Consider the following 7002-nt stretch of genomic DNA (forward strand, 5'->3'; position numbering starts at 1 on the left):
ATATCAATTAATATCATTATGGGCGTGATATACGGTTGATTGTGCTTCTTCAACCACTTCAATATTTTAGTCTTTATATATATGTCAAAATTTAAATATATAAACAAATCTCTAAACTTGTTTGGTTTTCCCTCAGGTATCTTAACTATGCTATTATCCTATTGAAAATCATTACAACTCATAATTTGTTCATTTTAAACACTGTTGACTAATGTGGAACCAGATTTTGTGAGGGGTATTAATCGATGATGCATATGTTGTTCTAGAACTCATTAGTCCAATTGATAGTGAAACTGTTCGAGAATAATTGTGCTTTACTTCAAGTCATTTGAACAAATTATGAATCAAATTAAACTAAAGCACAATTTGTCTTCGTTCATTCAATCAAAATCATTACAATACAAACACAATTAAAGGCATTTACATGAGTCGGCATGAATTTAAAATGGGGAATGAGTAATTTATGAAATCGGGTCAATTTTGCTTATTTAGGGACTTCTCTCAATTGAGGGGTATAAATAATGAAATTGGTAATGGCAAAGGTATAAATAACTTTGTTTTAACGGCAGGAGTATAATCAACTAATAAACTAAAGCAACTAATAAACTAAAGTTGAGGGGTACTTTTAAGCCTTTTCCCCTTTTATTAATTAGTAATTCATTTTCTTTTTATATTAAATTTAATGGATCATTCATATTTTCTTAAATGGGTAAATTTAAACTTCGACCTATTTAATTTCATACAAATATGAATAAAATGGGTAAATAAAAGAATCCATATAAACCCCATGTATCATGTATCACTCACTTATAATAAAAATTCCTAATTGCACTATTTGTTTTTGAAAATAAAAATCAAAAAATTGGAGGGGGAGGGGGTGGGGGGCATTTTTTTGAGTATGGGTGGGAGGTGTCCCTGGCTGGGGGTTGGGTAGGGTTGACAATTTTTTTTCAAAACAAATATAATTTTTTTTTAATTTTTTTTGGGAGCGTTAATAATTTTTTTTTGAAAAAAATATTTGGTGGGGTACAGGGAAAAAATATAGTTTTTTCTATCTTTTTTTTTAAAAAATAACTATATAGGGATGAGGTGGGGTGGTATGGGTTAAGGCATTAACAATTTAGCTTTGATTTAATTTTTTTTTGGCTTTAGGAGATTAAAGTAAGTTACAATCATTTTACTCAAATTGTATTTGACCAAATTTACATTTACTCATAGGAAAAATTAGTAAACTAGTCACAATTTCTAACTTAATTAGTAAAAACATCTACACTTTAAAATAATTGTTTAAAATGTCAAAATGTCAATATTTTAAAAAATAATTTGTATCCAAATACTATTATTTGTCTTTCCTTTTATTTCTCAGAACACTCCAATATTAAATACATTCACTACCCATTTAGACTTCTTCATAGACTTCAATACCATTAAATTAATTTCCATCTTTCAGGTTTTCATTTTTTTTTTCTCTTTTACCAAATTTTCACTATTATTCTCTCTTTCAAAGTCGAAGAAGAACTAATTATTCAAGTTCATACCAATTTGTTCAGATTCATCGATTAATTCAAGAAATCTTTCAATACATAAAGGTATTTTCGAAATCATCATTTATTTTGCGAGATTTCATGAGATTTTGTTTTCAAAATAAAAAATTATGTTAAATTTTGGATTGTATGTATTATAGATTTTTCGTCATTTTTTTCGATTTTTGTATGAGTTTGTTAACATACTCATCAAATATTTATGCATTTCGAAATTTTTAGTATTTTTAACACTATTTTTTATATTTTTTATGATTTTGTTTTCATATTTGAGATTTAGTAGATTGTTATTTGTAGTAATCCATATTAGCATTCATACATAATATATTGTTTGATTTTTTTTGTATATTCATATTTAATAATTCAAATTTTGCTTATAGGGTTACTAATGCACAAGTAAATACAGATTCAGATTTAAATTTGGTGAAAAAAATTTGAAAAAAGAAACATAGCAGACGAAGAAGAAAGAGAGAGTCAAAGAAGAAGGTTGCAAAATTGTATTCATACCAGAATAGTATTCATATTAATTTTTGTTTGTCAATTATTTTTCTTTTACTCATCATTTGTATTTTTATTAAGAACATTGTATTTTTTTTATTTGTAGCCATTCAAATACGTATCTCATATTCTTAAGCATAAATGTATCCTATTTTTTAACAGTCAATTTATATTTTTGTAGAATATTGTATCATGATTATATCATTTTCACTATATATGCTATCTCATATGGAATTGTATGTCTTAAGCATATATGTATCACATTTTTAACAGTTAATTTGTATTTTTTTTAGAATATTGTTTTCTGATTATATTATTTTCACTATGTATGCTATCTGTTTTCTAGAATCTTGTATACTTATTTCTTTCATAGTCAATTTGTATTTATTTTTTAGAATATTATATCCTTCCTCAATAAATTTATTATTTCCACCAAGTATGCTATTTTCCCCAAATCTTCTATCCTTTCATAAAGAATATTCATATATATTGAGATACAATCAATAATATTTTTGTAATATAAAAAAATGAAATATATATTTGACAATCGTGTAATACAATTTTGATCACCAAAATACAATTTATAATTTGAAAGAAAAAAATCAATTTTAATTTGAATGGTAAAGTAATCACATAAAATGTAAAAATATTGATATACAATTATAATGAAAACATAATAAAAAGGAAAGTTGACCTAATAGAATGTAAAAGGAAATTTTTTTGAAATTGTAACTGATGAAAATTTTAAGTGATATGTTTCTTTTTCTAAAAAATATCATCTCCCTTGATTTTCTCCTTTCTAAATAATTATAATCTTGAAAATCAAAGAAATAAAAAAATACATAACAAACTAAAATATTGACATTTTAGATAAATATTGAAAGTGTGACTAAGAAAACCTATTAAATATCAAAATATTGACATTTCGAAAATTTTCCCTTTTTTATATGAGTGATCGTAATCCAATCTATATTCAATCTAATTCAATCCACCGATTTATCACCCCCTAGATTTATGTGAATTAATTGCTTCAGTTGATAGATTGATAGGTGTAGAGGAATTCTATGCTAGTGAATATAGTATGAATATGGTTACCATGTTAGAATTCATTTAGAGATAAATGCATGTAGAATGTCATGTTAAACCAAAAATTCATTTTTAGGACCGACTCAATAAAAATGGAGGCTTAAAACGAAATTTAGAGAGTTATCCTAATTTTTATTTTTTTTTCTTATGTACTTTTATTAGAAATCAACTTTTCTAATTTTGTTTATATGTGAAACCACTAGTTGTTGATTTACAATTAATTTATTTTAGTAATTCCTTTTCAATTGATTATATAGTTAATACATTCAATCAATTCTTTTGAGATATTGTTGATCTTTAGTACGATTTAATCAATTTTAGTCTCAAAAAAATTCTTTTGGCTAAGGCAAATACGGTTATAGGAATTGTCTAATTATTCTAAATTTGCAAAGAGATTTTATGAAGAAAAAAAATTAAATCAATTTTAATTGAGATGAAGAATATAGATTTTTAAGAAAATTATGGGTTTACATATTATTGCTTGAGTTAATTTTTTGCTTGTAGTCAACAAAAATGAGGGTTCACCTGGGGACCAACAATGGTTCTTGAGTGTCGGTCATGTCCATGGTGTAAGCTCGGGCCATGACAAATACAATACCTCATAAATTGGAAAGTTGAAAAGAAAGAAAAACGTAAATTTTTTGTTGAGATAGCATTCTACGAGTCCGACCTACGAATCATAAGAAAGTCCTACAGGCCGTGAGAAGTACTGAATCGTAGAACCCGTAATTGAGTTTTGGAGAATTAAGTTTATGAAGTTTGACCTACAACTTGACAGGACGAACCGTACGAATTTTGACGAGTTGTAGATGGAACTCGTGGAATTAATTCAGAGACTTGATTTAAGACCTCAGTCCTATGGGAGGGTTTGACGGGTCATAGTTTATCCTACGGTTGTAGGGTAGTCTCGTAGAACTGATTTTGACTTGGTGAAATTTTGGATCAAAAGTTGGGTTCTACAGAAAGGTCTGTGGGAAATGACTAAATTTTGGGTTTCTGAAATTGATTCTAGAGTTGATTAGTACAAGCTACAGGAGTTCCTACAGGTCATAGGTCCAAACTGTAGGGCTGTCGAGAGAACACTCTAATAAGATTTACTTTTTGCCATCGCAATAATGAGCCTACGGACGGACATAAGGGATCATTTTGGGTTTGTGGTGAGATACATGGAGAATTTTTTGTCTCCAGACTCCCTCTATTCTTTACTACTATATATATATATATATATATTTATCATTTTAGATAGTGTATTCGTACTAACTAAAATAATTGTTTTTTTGGCGTCTAAACACTTCGTACATGTGTTAACTGACTATTTTCTGCATTTATATTCTTATAATAATTACCAGAGAAAATATTTTTGGTAACCAAATACGTAAAGTAAGTTCTCCTTCTTTCAAACTTTCTTTATGATTTTAAGATGTATTAATCATATTCATGATCAATGGCAAAGCTAGAATTTTTAATTAGGGGGTTCGTTATCTGAAGAACTTGACACACGAACTAACCAAAGGGGGTTCAACATCTATTATATATACATAAAAAATAATTTTAACCATGTATAACTAGTAAAATTTTCCGCCGAACCCCCTAATAGAACGTTGGCTCCATCACTTATGATTATTATTTAAGGTTTCTACTATACTTAGCTTGGTCATGCATATCATGTTCTAGATTATGTCTCCTTATGATCATGTTTCATGTTTTATTGCATATCCCTCATACTTAGTATATTTCATGTACTAATGCATACTTGTGCCTGCATTTTTTAATTGATATAGTGTCCGAAGATTTTTTTCCCCTCCTACTCGTGGCTAGTACCATTCAAAGTTACAAGAGTTAGTAAGTCCTCATTTACTTCGCTTTCTTATACTTTGAGTTTTCAGACATTTTACGTAGTGTACGGGTTAGTCTCAACCACTTTTTTGATGGCTTGTCGAGACTATGATTAGACTTCCTCTTTATGTCAAACTATTTTATTGTTATATGTGATTTTCTACCTTTACTTTTCATATTTTCTATCATTATATCTCTGTCAAGTGGCTTGTATAGGGCCTATCGGTGTCTCATACATCATGTCACATCTAGGGTATACTTTGAGTCGTGACAGATAAAATCTTCAAAAATTTAAGAGACTACAAAATGGTTTGAGAGAAGCTCATTAGTGTGCGTAATTGTATTGCTTAGAGAGAATGCACCCTTATCTATATGAATCGTGTGTTTGAGTTAAATTCAAGATGTGCTTTCAAAATTTTTTTCTCTAAACCTTATTTTCAGGTGATACCGTTTATGAGGGAAGTATGTTTTAGAGCGCTTGGGTAGTATTTTTACCTGAAAGATAGTGTGAGTTGTGATGTTATAATCTAATACTAGTATAAATGTCTAGAGTTAGAAGTACGTATTTAGAAGTGTAGATATGAACTCAAAATGATAGTCTTAGTGGGCTAAGAAGGGGAAGTCAGATTATTAAGAGTTAGATTAAGCGGTGTTATAAGTCAATGCAGGTATCAATTATAGAAAGACTTTTATATAAGCGGGAAGAAGTTAAGAGAAACATCTCAGAAAGAAACCCTAGAACGAATCTTAGTACCTACACGTGGAGAGTTCAACAGTCATGAAATTAGTGTCTCCTAAGTATTAGAGTAAAGTGAATATAAACTAGCTTAAAGAAGATGTATCCATAGCTTTAAAGTGTCAATTTCAGACCTAAGGGGGTGATGATAAGGTGAGGGACCAAGTCAAGTGTTGAGAATCAGATAGTGATGTATCCAAGGCCTGGGAAAACTATATTTCTTTGCCGATATCATAGGGGTGCGTGAGTTTCTTATTTGTCTTAAAGGAACAATTCAGTAGAACAAGGCTGGTTGTGAAAACTGATAATCTATTTGTGAAGCAATCTCTGAAAAATATTTGGTGAATTACTTTTATTTTGATTCTTTAGCTTTTTATTCAAAGAGTTACATTTTTTTCCTTTGTCGGTTATCAAGAAATCAGTAAATTAGGTTGCTCATTGTCTTGCTAGAGCATATGTTTTTGTGTCTAGTTCGATGAGTGGGATACTAACCCTCCATCTCTCATTGTTATTGTACTCATTTTTATTTGAATAATACATGATGAAAAAAATGATAGTAATTCATGTATCTTATACATTGCACAAATGCAAACAAATAGTTTTAAAATGGATTGAATCGAAGATTAGATTAGTTTCTCCCGAGTATTAGAGTAAAGAGAATTTAGACTATTTAAAGAAGATGTAATAGATAGCTTTAAAGTGTCTATTTCAGACTTAAGGGGGTGATGATAAAGTGAGGGACTAAGTTAAGTGTTGAGAATCAGATAGTGATGTGTCCAAGCATGGGAAAACTATATTATCTTGGCTGAGATCATAATTCATAGGGGTGCGTGAGTTTCTTATCTGGCTTAAAGGACTGGTTGTGAAAATTGATAATCTACTTGTGAAGCAATCTCTAAAAGAAAATTTAGTGAATTACTTTTATTTTGATTCTTTAGTTTTTTATTGTAAAACTCTTATCAAAAATTTACTTTTTTTCTCTTCGTCGGTTGTTAAGAAATCATACGAATTAGGTTGCTGATTGTCTTGCTTGAGCATTGTTTTTATGCCTGGTTCGATGGAGTGGGAAGACTAACCCTCCATATCTCATTGCCGATGTACTCATTTTTATTTGAATAATACACAATGAAAAAAATAATAGTAATTCATATATTTTCTACATTGCACAAATGCAAATAAATAGATTTAAAATGAGTTGAATCAAAGATTAGATTAGGCTCAATCGAAGATCTTTTTCAATGGGATAATTCTTGAATGAATTGAGCTTGACCCAATTTAAATTATTTTGATCTCAAAGTCGCAACC

This window comes from Solanum pennellii, chromosome 7 (genome assembly GCF_001406875.1).
Source record: "Solanum pennellii chromosome 7, SPENNV200".
NCBI classification, from domain to species: Eukaryota; Viridiplantae; Streptophyta; class Magnoliopsida; order Solanales; family Solanaceae; genus Solanum; species Solanum pennellii.